Below are 15,773 nucleotides of genomic sequence, written 5' to 3'. Positions count from 1 at the left end.
GTGGGGAGAAGCAACAGCTCGCCTGGTCCTAGGTTTGGGGATGAAGGAAGGAGCTCCATGTGGTGGGGGGTGGTTCAGTTCACCTTCCTCCCCCCCCCAATGCTGCACCATTCTGCTCCTTCCTTTCCCCTTTATTTCTTGGAGCAGCGTGATGGCATGCGGGGGGGACGGGGACTGAGCATCGGCTGATACACCAGGAGACGGGGCGGAGACACCATTAGGCCAACGGGTTCAAAGAACCCGGGCAGGTGACCAATCAGGGGCCATGAGAGCAGCCCCAAAATCAGATGCGGGGGTGGTAGTTTAGCTCCCGAGTGGGGGCTGTGCGGCCCCTTCGGGAGCTAAAATAAGGCAGGGAAGAGTCGCTCCTGGCTGCGTGCTGCGAAGGCAGCGAATGGCCCCTTCAGGAATGGCCCCTTCAGGAGCTAAGACTGGCGCTGCCTTCGCAATGCAGCCCAGGAGTGACTCTTCCCTGCAGGGAGCTGCGCTGCGAAAGCAGTGCCAGCCTTAGTTTAACTGCCAAAGGGGCTGCACGGCCCCTTCAGCAGTTAAGCTTCAACTCCCGAACGGAGCCTCAAGGCTCCACACAGGAGCCAGACCACATCAGAAGCAGGGGCGTGGCTATCCCCGTGTCTGACATCAGATGCAGGGGCGGGGCTATCGGGGCACCCGCCGTGGCCGCACATGGGCTGCCGGCGGGCTGGATATGCCCCTGCCAGGAGAGGAAGGGGCAGTATGATAAAAGCAAAGTGCATAAAGACTTTCTTAATCACTATGTAAGAAGGAGTCTGATGGGCGTGTGGGCAAAATATAAAAAATGGTTGGAGTATAAAACACCATTATGAGTATCCCCGATTGAGGCTTTGGCACGTAAAGAGACAAATATACAATCTGAATGGGGTACCTACAGGGATTTGTTATGTTTTCAAGAGAAGGGCTGTAAATTAAAAAATTTAAATGAAGTACAAAATTTAGTTAGTTATGATATACAATGAGTTGAAGAAAATCTTTAAAGTGACATTTCCTAAGAGGCCAGAATCCTTCCTGCTGGGAATAACTCAAGGAGAGTTCTCCAGAAGAAATTTAACATTTTTTATGTATGTAACCACAGCAGCTAGGATAGTATAAGCGCAGAAATTGAAAGACACTAAAATGCCCTCAGAAGAAGACTGGTTGATAAAAAATTTGGAATATGCTGAGATGGCAAAGCTTACAGCACTTATAAGGGATGAAAATTTGGAATCTTTCAAAGAAGACTGGGAACCATTTTTGCTTTACTTAAATAATTATTTTTCTAATATGGACTTTTCAGCAGGTTTTGAAATATAGTAATAACAGCAGGTTGGGTTGGGTAAAATCGAGTAGTAATGTGGAGTATCTATGTTTTGAATTATTATAGCAATGGTTTATATGTATAGTTAACGTGAACTGCGCAGATAGGTAAGCAGGAAGTCAATATTTACTTAATTGTAAGCTATTGTAAAAGCCAATAAAAATTTAAAATGCAAAAAAAAAAAAAGGAGAGGAAGTTGCAGAGCAGCATGGCTGGGGTAGTGGGGAGGAAGGAGCAACTCGCCCCATCAGGGGCTGGAGGAAGGAGCTTCACAGAGCAGATACGGCCGTGGGCTAAGGGTTTTACACCCCTGGGCTAACATTTTCAGCATGAAAGGGGGTTTGGAGAGCTAAATGAACCCTAACCAGTGCTTACCATTCAACAGTGTTCACAGCCCTGATCTTTGGTATTCCCCACCCCCACCCCTGCACATAGCCATCTCCTCCTCCTTGAAACACATGACCAGGAAAGTATGTGGGCAGTGCTGCCATCATCAGGGGCCAGCACTGTTGAGCAGTTGCAGAGGACTCAGGAGTTCAGAAGTGTGCACTGCTAATCTCTAAGATCACGACTTTGTTCCCTAGCTTTTGTATGGTGGTAGCAAAAAGACTCCCTTGGGGCCCACTCAGGTAGGAGGCCCATTGAGGGCAGTTAGCTGAGCTCCTAAAACCTGAAACTGGCCCTGTTTGTGACCAAGACGCATACCTTCAACTACACATGCGTACCAAATTTCAGGAATCCAGGCAATTATGAAGTGTCAGCCTTGCAGTTTCTCGAGGACTTGGCGCTTGCATTTTTCTAAGCAGCCCTGACAGAAAAAAGGTGGCAATTCTGAGTGAAGTATGAGTTGCTTACTCCCTTTCATTGTTGTGTACAGGGTGCAATGAATAAATTAAAGCCTCTTTTGACACATATAGCAGAGGCGTTCCTGGACCTGTTTTACAGGTTTCTCTGGAAGGAAAATAATACGGAAATTACTATTGTAATTGGGACAAGGAGGGCGCAAAGTTTATGAGATTAGCTCTGAAGTTACTATGAATGACTTGGACTTTTCTACATATAGATCTGAACATAACAACAATCAACAGAAAATACAATGGTGGAGCAGGAGATATGGCTAGAATGTGCCTCTCCTCAAGAAAAATGTAAGTTTTATATTATAAGTTTTATATAAGAAAGGAAACATTATTTATTTAGAATAATTATATTTCACTTCTCAATTTTTGTAAAGATTGTAACTTGTACCAATGAGGATGTTATGGGGGAATAGGAAAGGGAAAATGAGTTTTCTGCACATTTAAACTGAGTGAGAGACTGAGTTTTTATAAAAACACATTTTGGCACAACAAAAGATTTGGCAAAACAAGTTTTTCTCCCTGTCTAAATATCAGTGTGGGTGACTGAACTTCATTTGGAGTGTGTATTGGCGGGCAGGGGGAGAGAGAGAGTGTGTGTGTTTATATGTCAAGTGGCAATGAGTAGAGTCTAATCGAGGGAACTCAAGCCCTGTTCCACTTGTGGCTTTGCATCTTCCATAGGCAGTAGTGGGAACTCTTTTTGCAGGGCAGGTGACTATTGGGATAAACTGCTTTGGGAAAATTTGTTGGAAAACGGTATATAAATATTCCTTGTGTTTGTATTTGCAAAATTCCACACCAGATCATATGGTTAGGAAGCCAGTCAAATTTTTAGATATAACCACAATCATATAGATCAAGTGTCTATAAGAAAATTGCTATACGCTTTTGTGTACGTAAATTTATTTTATTTGGTTAGTTTTCTATTCTACCAATTCTCTCAGAATGAATAATGATGTTAGAGGGGGAAATACAATAAAAAACAGAATACTTGCCTAATAAGTTCACCAGCCTGTCATTCAAGATAAGGGTTCACTCCCTGTTACATCTTTACAGGGAGGGGAGGATGATCACTACAAAACCCTTTCCCTTTTATGTCATGTATTATGTATGTCATGTATTATGTCATGTATTATGACATGTATGTATTATGTCATGCATTATGACATGTTTTATGTCATGTACCATGTATTATGATGCACCATAGGTGACATGCATGCACCCCTCAAAGTGGTTGCAACAATGGGCGGTAACACAGTGGGTATTGCTAGTGGCAGATTGGAGAATAGGAGGAATAAAAAAGAGATCGATGGTAGTGGGCAGGAAAAATGGAAGGGGAATGAAAAATTCAGTAATTCCTTGCTACTGTTTGGACAGCAGGGGAAACTGAAAGGAAAGCTGAAGGTGTGAATACCCACATTGATTTCAGATAGAGGGCATCTTGGTAAAAGCCAGAACAGGATGGAACAGGCCAGAATGGCTGGAACAACCCCTTAAAAATCCAACTGGATCCCAAAACCAGTAGGATGTGTTGGAGACACGGAAAAACAATATTTTAACACTGTAATATTTCCAATGTTAATCTTCTATTAATCCCTTCAAGGCCAAAAATGGAATGTGACAGCCCAGAATAGCCTGCAACATCCTGGGCTATTGCACTTTTATTAATCCCTTTACAGTTGGAACAGCCTGCAACAGCCCAGAATGGCTGCTTCACTGTCAAAAGGCATCCAAAAAGGCATCCACTGAAAAACAATATTGTAGCATTGAAATATTTCCAATATTTCACTTTTATTAACCCTTTCGTTGCTTTTTTTAAAAAAGGAACAGAACAGTGGAACAACCTGCAACAATCTAGATGTATAACGATGCTTAAGGCTTGCTCCTGATTACAGTGCTCCAAGGGTGCTACACATACTAATATCCAAGTCCTATCTCTCGGTCAGCTTGTATTTTTCTCTGCAAACAGATTTTTGTTTGGCTAGGTTCCCCATGCTCCAATCTACTACCTTAACAGGCTGCATAGGTAACATGTTTTATGACACCATATGCTCAGAGGCACACATTACCAAATTCTTTTTAAACATTGCTGTCACATGAATTGGCTGGTTTTCCTTTTGCCAGCAGTTTATAGAGCAAGTTCAGTAGAACAAGGATGACCTAGCCAAATTATGTTTCCGTGGTTATGATTTTGTAAGCCAGTACAATACTTCAGATTGAACATCTGTCAGAGACTACCCAGACCTGGAATCTGAGTCAGACACCTCACATGGGGTCTTCAGATGAGGAGCTTGGGAGCGAGGCCCTCTTGGAGAGGATGGTACCATTCTGAACTCAGAGCTGGTGATCATAGAGTCCTTATCAGACTATGTGCAGTCCGCAGACCCTGAGGAGGGGGATATGGTCCATGCCCCCATCATGACCCCACCAACAGATCAGACTCCCACAGTGGTGGCTGCCCCTGCCATAGAGGAACCAGGACCCTCAGATCCCCTACAAACAGGCGCTCCCTGAACCCAAGAACTAGCTGCCTGGCTTTCCAGAGAGACCCCTCCATGATTCCCCAAGACAATAATGCAGCAAGACTTGAGAGACCCTGCAAGCAGGGGCCCACCAAGGTAATTTGGGTGCCCGGACCACCCAGCTGTGAGCCCCCCCCCCATGCAAGGCCCCCCAAACCTCCTTTGGGGGGGCCTGCCCCACTAACGCTCCACTTTTTTTAAAAAAAGTTGTACCACAGCCAAGAGGTGACTGCTCGGGGGAGCGGAGCAGTCCTTTTCTATTCTCCCCCTGCAGCAGTGGGGTGGAAGCAGGAGAGACGCTGGCCCCATCTATCTGGGCCAGCATCTTTAAGCAACTGTGAGGTCCGCCTGTGCAGTTTAGAGATCGTTGCAAGCCCATCATGTCATGGGCTTGCGATGATCACAACTGTGCAGGCTCATCTTACAGTTGCTTAAAGACACTGACCCAAATGGATGGGGCCAGCATCTCTCCTGCTCCCACCCCACAACTGCCAGGGCCCTCCCCTGGACTGCTCCCCCACCCCACCGCTGTAGTAAGACTTTTTTTTTTAAAGCAGAGCTTTGGAGGGGCAGGCGCAGGGTGGCTCAGCTGCTGGAGCCCCCCGGCCCCAGCCATCTGGAGCCTCCCCCAGACCTTGGAGGACCGGATTGGGTCCCCAAGGTCCAGGGGTTAGTGCGCCTCTGCCTGCAAGCCTGGCACAAGAGCACAAGGCTGGCTGCCAGGGGTATGCCTTCCAATGGGTCTACTGGGGAGGAGGATTAGAGGATCTACTTGTGAGTTGCTTCGGCTTGTGAGGGAAGGGTGTGGCCCTCCAGGAAGTCCTTATAAGCTGCTCATTTCCCCAGGAACTTTATGGATAGCAAAAGCTCAATATAGAGAGTGCTAGTTCTATTGCAGTTGCTTGACCCAGCTCCCAGAATTCTGCACCTAGCTCCTTTTTTGAATACCAAGCAGGGGAGAACCTTCTTCAAAAGCTTGCTCTTTGCTGCTTAATCTCCTAATTCATAACCATGGAGAGTATTGCCTGCTACTATTGAGGCTTCTGAATCTGTGTCCTGCACTCAGCCCAGCCCAGAGTTCTCCACATCTCTGTTCCCAAGTAAGTCCGTTATTGCTGCTGGGTGCCTTTCCCATACTCGTCTCCAGGAAGCACGGGAACATTGGGTGTCATGCCCCCATGGTGTGACATGGGCATGAGGTGACAGAAGGCAGAGTGAGGCTATATGCAACCCCCCCCCTGCCAGTGGTGCATTGGGATAAAATCCAGCCCCCACCCAATTGAATTTGACACTCCTGCCTTAGGGTGCAGCCTTTCTCTCTGAGGATTCAAAGTAATCTGTTGCTGCTTGTAGGAGTATGATTACAAAAACACTATATAGCTTCAGTGATCTCTCCTCCAAAGGAGGTCAGAATCCAAGAGGCACTGCATCCTGGGATGCATTTGAAAGTGAGTATAACAGTATGTCTGTATACATAGTTTTCAGGAGAAATAGCAGTATAACCACTCCTGGAAAGTTAGCTAGAGCCCTATTCAGCCATTTCAGATTAATTCTAAATCTCAGTGGATAAACTACATTAGGAATGCATCACATGAAGAACTAAGCCAGCCTCTACCAGCAGAGCCTGCCCCTGGATCTGTTTCTTAGTCACATTAAACAAAGTGTGATGCGGGAGTGTAATAGTAGAACTTGGAACCAGGTGCTTTTATAGGTAGAAAAATAAGTCTTCACTTATTTTGACCCTTAGATATTTTCATTGCCAGTCTTATTTTGCACACTGGTATTGTAAAGAGTTAGGAAAACACACATTACATAAAGCAAAGTAGTTGTTTTGAGAGATTATTCATACTCAAATGTGTAATTTTAGACGACACTGACTTGAATTCTAGGAAGAGAAGGGAAATGTTACGTTAATGTGTACATCTCTGTACTTTCAGGTTTATTGAATAACTTTATTGCAATCCTTTCATTTATTGCCTGAATCTTTAAAATGTGATAAAATTTCATTAATCAGATGGGCCATTTCTGAAGCTGTTTGGCAATTCTAGGAAACCAGCATGAAATAATACAGGGGAAAAGAAAGTGCTGCTGCTAATCTGAGCAGGATAGATTTCCAGTAATTTGCAAGCTTACATTCTTGTACAGCTCCATAAGGAGGAGGATAAGATGTTTTATTGGCTGATGTGATGCCTTGCTTTCATACTGCCTTTGCTAAGCAGTGACTCATGTATACATTCAGGTAGTTTAGCACTGAAAACATAGTAAGTTTTGTTAGGCTAACTACTGCTGGGAATAAACAAAATAGATCGACTGTTTCAGAGAAAAGGGAGAACTGCAGCCAGATCTTTTTTGGATTGGAAGCACATTATGAGTGCTGCCTTGACAAACTAGCATTTTTCAGTGCCAGTTATTTAAATGTGAGATAGTTAAGCATGTACTTAACTCTCTCACTGAAATCAATAGGACTTAAATGTGCTTAACATTTGACAGGAGTATGTGTCATAGTTGTATCTTGATAAAGATGTATGTACTGCTTTTCAACTGTTCTCAAAACAGTTTACAAATAAAGACAAATAAGATTGTTTCCTGTCCCAAAAGTGTTCACAATGTAAAAATGGTAATTTAATTTACTTGCAGTTCAGGGTGAAGATAATTTGATAGCACTATCTCTGCATTCCAAAGACATTTACAATTTTTTATCCTGTGGTGATTTCTGGAAGGTAAAAAAAAAAAAAAATTGGTCTGAAGGCTTTCAGCCTTATTCAGGTTTGGACTGGAGAAAGACATAGGAAGCTGCCTTATACAGAGTCAGACCACTGGTCCACTTAGATCAGTATTGTCTACACTGACAGGCTGCAGCTTCTCCAAGGTTTCGGGCAGGAGTCTTTATCAGCCCTATCTGGAGATGCCAGCGATTGTACCTGGAACCTTCTGCATGCAAAACAGATATTAACACATGGCTATGACTGCAATTGAGCACACTTACTTGTGCACCAGAATGGAGAGAAAACATGACTTACTAATTTTAAACAGTTTTATTTAGCATTTTAAAGAAAAAAAGTCAGTTTCACCATGAAAACAAAGAGAAATAATTAAGTTCTATGCAATGCTCTTCAGTATTAAAAAAGACAATGGCTGACGTTCTGGGTAATGAAGTGCTTGCAGAAATATACAGTAGCATGAAGGTGTTGTGCTAGATACTTGTACTAAGGCTGGAGCCTGCATTCAAGACTAGTGTTGCATTCAAGACTTGTGTCATAATGTGTGCGTGCGCACCAGACACTTGCAGTCCGATGCACACCGGGGCAGAAAGGAGATACGCTGCTGCCCCGTGGGACCATTTTAAACCACAGCACTGGTGGGGGGAACACAATGGGAGGGGGTAAGAGCACCCTCCCCAGTCCTTAAAGCTGTCCCCTCACCTTCGAACCGGCAGTCGCTGGTTCCATACACATCCCTATTTCTGAGTTTAATGGGGATAAGACAAAGAAATAAACTATTTTAAAATAAACTGTTTTTAAAACCTATTATTATTATTATTACATTTATATCCCGCTCTTCTTCCAAGGAGCCTGGAGCAGTGTACTACATACTTAAGTTTCTCTTTCACAACAACCCTGTGAAGTAGGCTAGGCTGAGAGAGAAGTGACTGGCCCAGAGTCACCCAGCAAGTATCATGGCTGAATGGGGATTTGAACTCAGGTCTCCCCGGTCCTAGTCCAGCACTCTAACCTCTACACCACGCTGGCTCTAAGTGACTAAAAGAAATCTAGTGGCTAAAAGACACAGGGTAATATCCAGCACAGATGGAAGGAGGATTGGAGATCTGTAAGAAGCCTTCAATGTGCTGAAGGCTTATTTGCGCAGAGGATTGGGTGTGGAGACGGGTGTGTGTGTGTGTGTGTGGTAATTTTCACATATCTCTGCTCCCTCCAAAAAGCCCTTTCCATCTGTGTATGTGTATGTTTCCGAGCAGCCCTCAGGAACATATTTATGCAAGTGGAAAGGGCTTTTGGAAGGAGGGGAGATGGAACTTGCAAGGAACTTTCCTCTAAACTTGGATCAAACACAGAGAGGACTTTTTAAAATGTGCAGCCAAACACAAAATGTGAAGTTCCAAAAAAAGTTCTAAAAACACTTCTGCAGTTCAAAAATTCAAGTAATGCAAAAGCTGTATTATGTTTGTGTAAAGACTGACTGATGAAAAAAGTAATGAACCCTTGGTATAATGCAGCTCCTAATGACTCTCTATAATGCAGCTTCCCATGTTCCTATATAAACAAACATGCAACATGTTGAATACACAAGTTATCCCCAACCGAGAACAGGATGAAGAATGAGGGGTGAATACGTTTAAAACCCTAGACCAGGGTTATAACCCTATTCCAGGGACATGTGTTTTGGATGCCTTCCATTTCCAGAGATTGCTTTGGTATACTGTATGGGGAGCATAAATAACTGAAATCTTTAGATAAGCAAATTAAAACAATTTATGTGGTTTATAGAATTTAGAATGGGGGTGACTTCATAAAACTGTCTACTGCAAATCACTAAAGAAGTCCAAGAGGCATGTGGCTAGCAGGCTTCTGCAAGGGCTAGTCCTGCCTCACTAACCTTTTTGGAATTCTTTGAGAGTGTCAATAGACATGTATACATGTGGACAAATGTGTTGGTACCCCTTCACAAAAGAAGAACTCACAATTGTCTCTGAAATAACTTGAAACTGACGAACGTAATTGGCACCCATCATTGTTTATTCTGCATTTAACAAAAATCAGACTTTGCTTTAGAGTTTTGATGCAACAGAATATGTCAAATAATAACACAAATGAGAATGGCATGGACAACAATGATGGGACCCTTAACCTAATATTTTGTTGCACAACCTTTAGAGGCAATCACTGCAAACAAGCGATTCCTGTAGCTCTCAATGAGACTGCTGCACCTGTCCACAAGTAGTTTGGCCCACACTTCCTAAGCAAACTGCTCCAGCTGTGTCAGGTTTGAAGGGTGCCTTCTCCAGACTGCATGTTTCAGTTCTTTCCATAGATGTTCGATAGGATTCAAATCAGGGCTCATAGAAGGCCACTTCAGAATAGTCCAATGTTTTGTCCTTAGCTGTTCTTGGGTGCTTTTAACTGTGTGTTTTGGGTCATTATTCTGCTCGGTTCTTGACTTGTTCTTTCTTGTAGGCCTGCTTTGTTTCATTGGTGTTGAATAGTTTCGTGTTATTGACCATTTGAAGTGCATCTTCTTCACTGTCCTTTATATATTCTTCAAGGCCTCTTTTCTCCTCCTCTACTGTTTGATGGACTTGCAGCATTCCTCTTCCACCTGAGCTGCAAGGGAGGTAGAGCCTATCTACATCACTGCGGGGGTGCAGAGCATGATTGATGGTCATGATTTTCCTGGTCTTACGATCCATCATCTCTAGCTCTGCCTGGGTCCAGTCTATTATTCCTGCAGTGTATCTGATAACAGGTATAGCCCAGGTGTTTATGGCTTGTATGGTGTTCCCGCCATTGAGTTTGGACTTTAGGATTTTTCTAACTCTCCTGATGTATTCACTTCCAATTTTTCTTTTAACTTCAGTGTGTGTGATGTTATCAGCCTGGAGAATGCCCAAGTATTTGTAATGTTCTTTCTCTTCCAGGTTCTTGATCTTGCTTATTATTATTTTACACAGTCAGACAGGTGTTATTGACTGGTTTGTTTTATCCAGACATCGAATCCTTCCCAAGGACCTGGGATGCCAGAATTTTATTGTCAATGTTGTTGCTGTTATAGATATCGTCGCAGAATATAGGCTGTTCCCAGTAAAGCTGCTTTTTGTAATTGGCTGGTGGTGATTTCTGTGGCCCCTATGGTGTTGAGGTGCTCTTCAAGGTCTTTTGGAACTGCACCCAGGGTGCCAATTACCACTGGGGTTATTTGGGTCTTTTTCTGCCACAGCCTTTCAATTTCAATTTGTAGATCTTTGTATTTGGTGATTTCTTCTATTTCTTTTTCTTCTATTATTATTATTATTATTATTATTATTATTATTATTATTATTATTATTACATTTATATCCCGCTCTTCCAAGAAGCCCAGAGCGGTGTACTACATACTTGAGTTTCTCTTTCACAACAACCCTGTGAAGTAGGTTATGCATTTTAGCAAATCCCAGTCTGGGTTTTTTATGACAACCCCCCCCCAACTTCTCATATACACTTATGGGGTCTTTGTTGTCAGTGACTGACCCAGAAAGAGATCTTGGGGTTGTGGTGGACAGCTCATTGAAAGTGTCAAATCAGTGTATGGCAGCTGTGAAAAAGGAAAATTCCATGCCAGGAGTCATTAGGGGCTGAAAATAAAAATGCTAATATTATAATACCCTTATAAAAATCTGTGGTGCGGCCACGTCTGGTGTACTGCATACAGCTTTGGTCACCATATCTTAAGAAGGATATTGTAGAACTGGAAATTATGCAGAACAGGGCATTCAAGATGGTCTGGAGGTCTGCCTGGATCACCTTCCTTATGAGGCTAGGCTATACCAACTGGGGCTCTTTACCTTGGAAAAGCGGTGACTATGGGACGACATGATCGAGGTGTATAAAATTATGCATGGAGTGGAGTGGACAGAAATTTTTCTCCCAGGAATCACCACATGAAACTGAAGGTTGGGAAATTTAGGACCAACAAGAGGAAGTACTTTTTCACACAGTGCATAATTAATCTATGGAATTCTTTGCCACAGGATGTGGTGATGACCATTAATTTGGATGGCTTTAAAAGGGGCTTAGACAAATTCATGGAGGACAGGTCTATCAATGGCTACTAGTCTGGTGGCTGTGGGTCACCTCCAGCCTCAGAGACACGATGCCTCTCAATACCGGTTACAGCAGAGCAACTTCAAGAGAGAGGGCATGCACATACCTCTTGCCTGTCAGCTCCCCAGAGGCATCTGGTGGGCCACTGTGTGAAACAGGATGCTGGACTAGAGAGGCCTTGGGCCTGATCCACCTGAGCTGTTTTTATGACATATCTGCTTCTTGTTTCAATAGGACTCGTACATCAGTGGAGGTAGAAATTGATTCACTCCATAACACTGGGAGCTGTGGGTCCTTTTCCATTAGAAACAAAGTTGCAAATTCAAGTGCTGGCTGGGTAGACAGAGATAAGGCTTTCCCGTATATAGAACATATTTAATAGTTGGTATCACTTAAATATAAATTGATCCAGTATATTTTCAGACTTTCTGCTCTTCTTGGAAATTAGGGTAGCCAGCTCTGATTGAAGCTATTCCTGGCAATTCCCCCCACCCCATTTCCCCCCATCATAATAGTCCATTAAAATCTCCAAGATTCCTTTCAATAGTCTTCTAGACACTGATGTTGATTCTTGGAGACTCCAAGCCAATTCTGTGGAGTTGGCAACCCTATGGGATGCTAGAAGTGCAGTAGACATGTCAAGCTTTTTCTCCTTCAGAATCTGCAAGGCCACTGTGCCTTAAAAGCAAAGCGAGCTCTTAAATCGGTCAATGGGGTCTTCCGGATGGTGATTTATTCAACTTTATTCACCGATTCCTACAGGCAATGTCACAAGGTGACCAGATGACACATAGCCCATTTCAGGTTTTTGTCCATGATTAGCTGTCCAATCAATGAGAGCTGCACTCTTTCAAAACTACCCTTTAAAACTACCATTAATGCTCAGGAAGGAGGAACAGTGTATGGACACACTGCAGTGCAGGCTGTGGAGGTGTGGTTATCTGAACACTGCTCTGCTTTTGCACACATTCCTCTTCCAGTTCTCTGTCCTGAGCAGAGAACACAGTGGTTTCTGCACAGTGGACCTGTGCTGGGGAGAATTAGGGGTACCCGTCACAGCAGTTCTGCCAAAGCAGTAGACGATGCCAAATGAGAACCAAGTTCCAAAGGCCCACTGCTAGCAAAGGGGCGTACCAGATTTTCCAAGACAGTCAAGTGCAGGACAGTGGTGGCTGGTCAGTAAGGGAGGAAGGGGATGCCCCCCCAAATACAAGCTAATAAAAGATCAGACTTACCAGCCCCGACTTACCAGACTCCCTCTAGAACAGAGAGCTTCCTCCAGCCCTGTAACTCACTCTTTTGGTCTTAGTGGCTGGAACAGCTGCTACTCAAGCTGCCTCAAGTTGCTTCCACCAGTCTGATCCCTAGGGGGCTTCTCCTGGCACTGCCCTCAGGAAGAAGGGGGAAAACATGTTAAAAATATACTCCCTGAAGCAACCTGGAAGTGTGTGTTTACCCTTTTAGTTCTTCCTGGGAGCAATGTTGGGAGGGACCCCCTTGGAATCAGACTGGTTGGAGCAGCTTGAGTAGCAGCTGTTCCAGCCAGCAAAACGAAGGAGAAAGTTACAGGCGGGGGGGGGGGGGGGCTGGAGGAAGCTCCCTGATTTGAAGCTTTCCATGACTGCCAGTAAATCTTTTGCTTGCTAGCTAGCTTTGTTTGTGGGTGTGTAATTCCACCTTTCTCCCTTCTGTTCCTCCTCTTGCACCTTTTACCCTTCTGCCTTTCTTCTTGCTTTCTCCCATCCCCTCTCACTTTTTTGTTTTTTGTCTTTTGCCCCTGCTTTGCTGCTTTTTGCCTTCTCCTCTCCCTCCCCAACTTTTCTGTGCTCTGCCTTTTGCCCCTGCTATGCTGCTTCCTCGCCATCCCCCTTTCTGTTTTCCTTCATGCTGGCAGACATAAATACCCATGCCTGCTGGCATGGAAGAGAGAAGGGGTGGGAAGGTTCTTGCTTCAGTAACTGGGTTCTCCCCCGTCCTCTCATAATCCCCGACAGTCACTGCTGCTGCAGGAGTTAGCTCACACAGAGAATGGCCCAACCTCACTGTTTATATTCCAGGGAACAAGGATTTTGCTCTGAAGTTCAAGGGGCTTTCTGGCAGTCAGGTACAGGAATCTGCCCATAGCAAGCCCACACAGAGACTGACCCAAAGGCTCTTAGTTTCAAGAATATCCAGGGTAGTCTTGTGTATGTTTCTCTACAGAAAGCCTATACAAGGAACACTCAAGGATAGTGACTGCAGCTCAGTTCTGCAGTTCTGCACCCCATAGTGCAGTGTTCCAACTTAGGGACTCAGCAGTCCAGTGATTTAACTTAGGGGAAAGGGTTTTGAGTGCACAGGCATACACTCCAGGCAGGTGTCTGGGAAATAAAATGTAGCTTGTACCTCCAATTTCCCCTGACAAAAATAGAGGAAAGACCTTTTATATGGTTTTCCCTCTGCATGGTTCTAAAGGACCTTAGAAAGACAAAGGGAAATGGTCCAGTGCAGAATGTGAAAAAGATGTGTTAATAGGGCAGTTGTTCAGATGGATCTTCCAACAAAAGGGCTCTATTGTACCAACCCAAACTAGCTGCCTGGATGCTTGATTGCATGGCAGGGTGGGGCTGTTCATGTTTTAAACCCCTGGCTTGCTTTGCTTGGAACTCTGACCTCCTTAGGTATACAAGGAATTCAGGATGGGTGCTTTACCTTTCCTAGGTAATCTGAGGTAAATTTACCTTTCCTAGGTAATCTGAGCACCAGCTCAGATTTTGCATGACACAGTGGTGTGACTCTTCTGGGGGCTTGCTGCTCATCCTGGTATCTAGCACCTGTCTATGCATAGGGTTTGTGTAAGTCAGAAGCCAACCTTTCCAAGTGGGGTGGGAGGCTGTCTGAATATAGGGTAGTGCATCTGCCACTGCTACCCCCTTCTCAAACTTCTCAAAAGCAGTTTTTCTCCTTTAAAACACACACACCCCCAGGACCACCACTGCCACTCCACCACCTCAAACATCACTGAGGCTTTCATCATCTGCCCTCCCAGAAGTTGCACAGGTTTCAGCCTACCAGAATTTTGGGGCTGACTACTTCAACCCCAGACCTAATAGCTATAGTACTCTGCAACTGCAACCTGCCTCTTCTTTATACTGAGTCAGTGGCCAGGTATAATCAATACACACCTTCTGACTCACTTTCCTCTGATTTATACCCTTTCAGACATCTGCAAAATTGCTTCTGGTGTGGCACTTGACCCCGTCCTACTCTGGCTCTCACTATATTCCTCTCTCCTTCAGTAACCACAAACAGCTCTCAAATACACAAGATTGAGAAGTCAGGCTTATGAGTCAGAAATTTGGGGCTTCCAATGGACACTTCTAATTTTACAAATTAAGCAGGTTTAGATCTGAGGGTTTTGAGTGTTAATGAGAGACTTGCACTATAAATGGCAGACCTTATTCTCAGACCCACATACAGAAGTATACAATTGTGCCTTTGGTACACATTTTAAACACACATCAATCTAAAAAATCAATTAGTCTGATTCAGTTGATGCTTTTCTGATCTCCTGACTACTGACCTAATTCTTTATTCATTTGCCACTAGAACAGAACTGCTGTGCTGTAAATTAGAAAGCACCATAAGGCTTGCATGTTCCAGGAATAGCCACTTAAATGCAGCACAAGTTTTATCCTTTACATTAATTATGCCCTTCAGATGAAAACTGCTTTATCCATTCCCCTGCCCCCATTCAGTTTTAGCAGCATGATGATAAATTGTAACCTAGCTGCTTTCAGAGCAATGTACTGATGGTGCAGGCAGTAGGGTATGTTTATCTCTCTGGATGTGAAGATACCATACTTTACAACATCTTGCAGATGAAAATAGGGACATCCTTTTGTACTTGTTACATCTCTGTTCTCAGTCAAAGGATCAGTACCTGATTGCAGCCCTTAATTACTAGTTAGTTCACCTGCTGATTTCATTTATTTTACAACAGTGTATCTGATACTTAAAAGCTAAAAGGGCATTGTTCTTTTGGTTAAAGGAACAAGGATTCAAGGAAAACATTTTTAATGGTCTGTGGTCAGGTTAGCTGAAGGACTGCCTTCTCTTACTACTGCTTGCTACTATGCTGACTCTTCACTCTTGCCCTTGATGCTGCTCCAGGATTGTCCCTACAAAAGGAAAGAGAGAGGGACCATGGATAAATATTTGAAAAGAGAAGCTGCTGCTGGTGCTTCCAGATCTAACAAAGTTGAGC

The 15,773-nt window shown here is 43.9% G+C and overlaps 1 protein-coding gene across 2 annotated transcripts in view; it reads left to right on the top strand.

Annotated features, from left to right (window-relative positions):
• The first annotated feature begins 2,453 nt into the window (after nucleotides 1-2,453).
• Nucleotides 2,454-15,773, top strand: part of PTPN3 (protein tyrosine phosphatase non-receptor type 3) — a 188,594-nt gene continuing 175,274 nt past the window's right edge. The window contains exon 1 of one of the 2 annotated variants that reach the window (XM_053265893.1): nucleotides 2,454-2,478. The gene's annotated coding sequence lies outside the window, so the exon portion shown is untranslated. Of the gene's footprint in view, nucleotides 2,479-5,579; nucleotides 5,813-15,773 lie in introns of those variants that run through there. The other variant, XM_053265892.1, reaches the window with a different exon arrangement.

This window comes from Hemicordylus capensis, chromosome 6, assembly GCF_027244095.1.
Source record: "Hemicordylus capensis ecotype Gifberg chromosome 6, rHemCap1.1.pri, whole genome shotgun sequence".
In the NCBI taxonomy this organism is placed as follows: domain Eukaryota; kingdom Metazoa; phylum Chordata; class Lepidosauria; order Squamata; family Cordylidae; genus Hemicordylus; species Hemicordylus capensis.
Note: the sequence above shows the minus strand (reverse complement) of the source record. Positions and strands in the feature narration are given on the sequence as shown.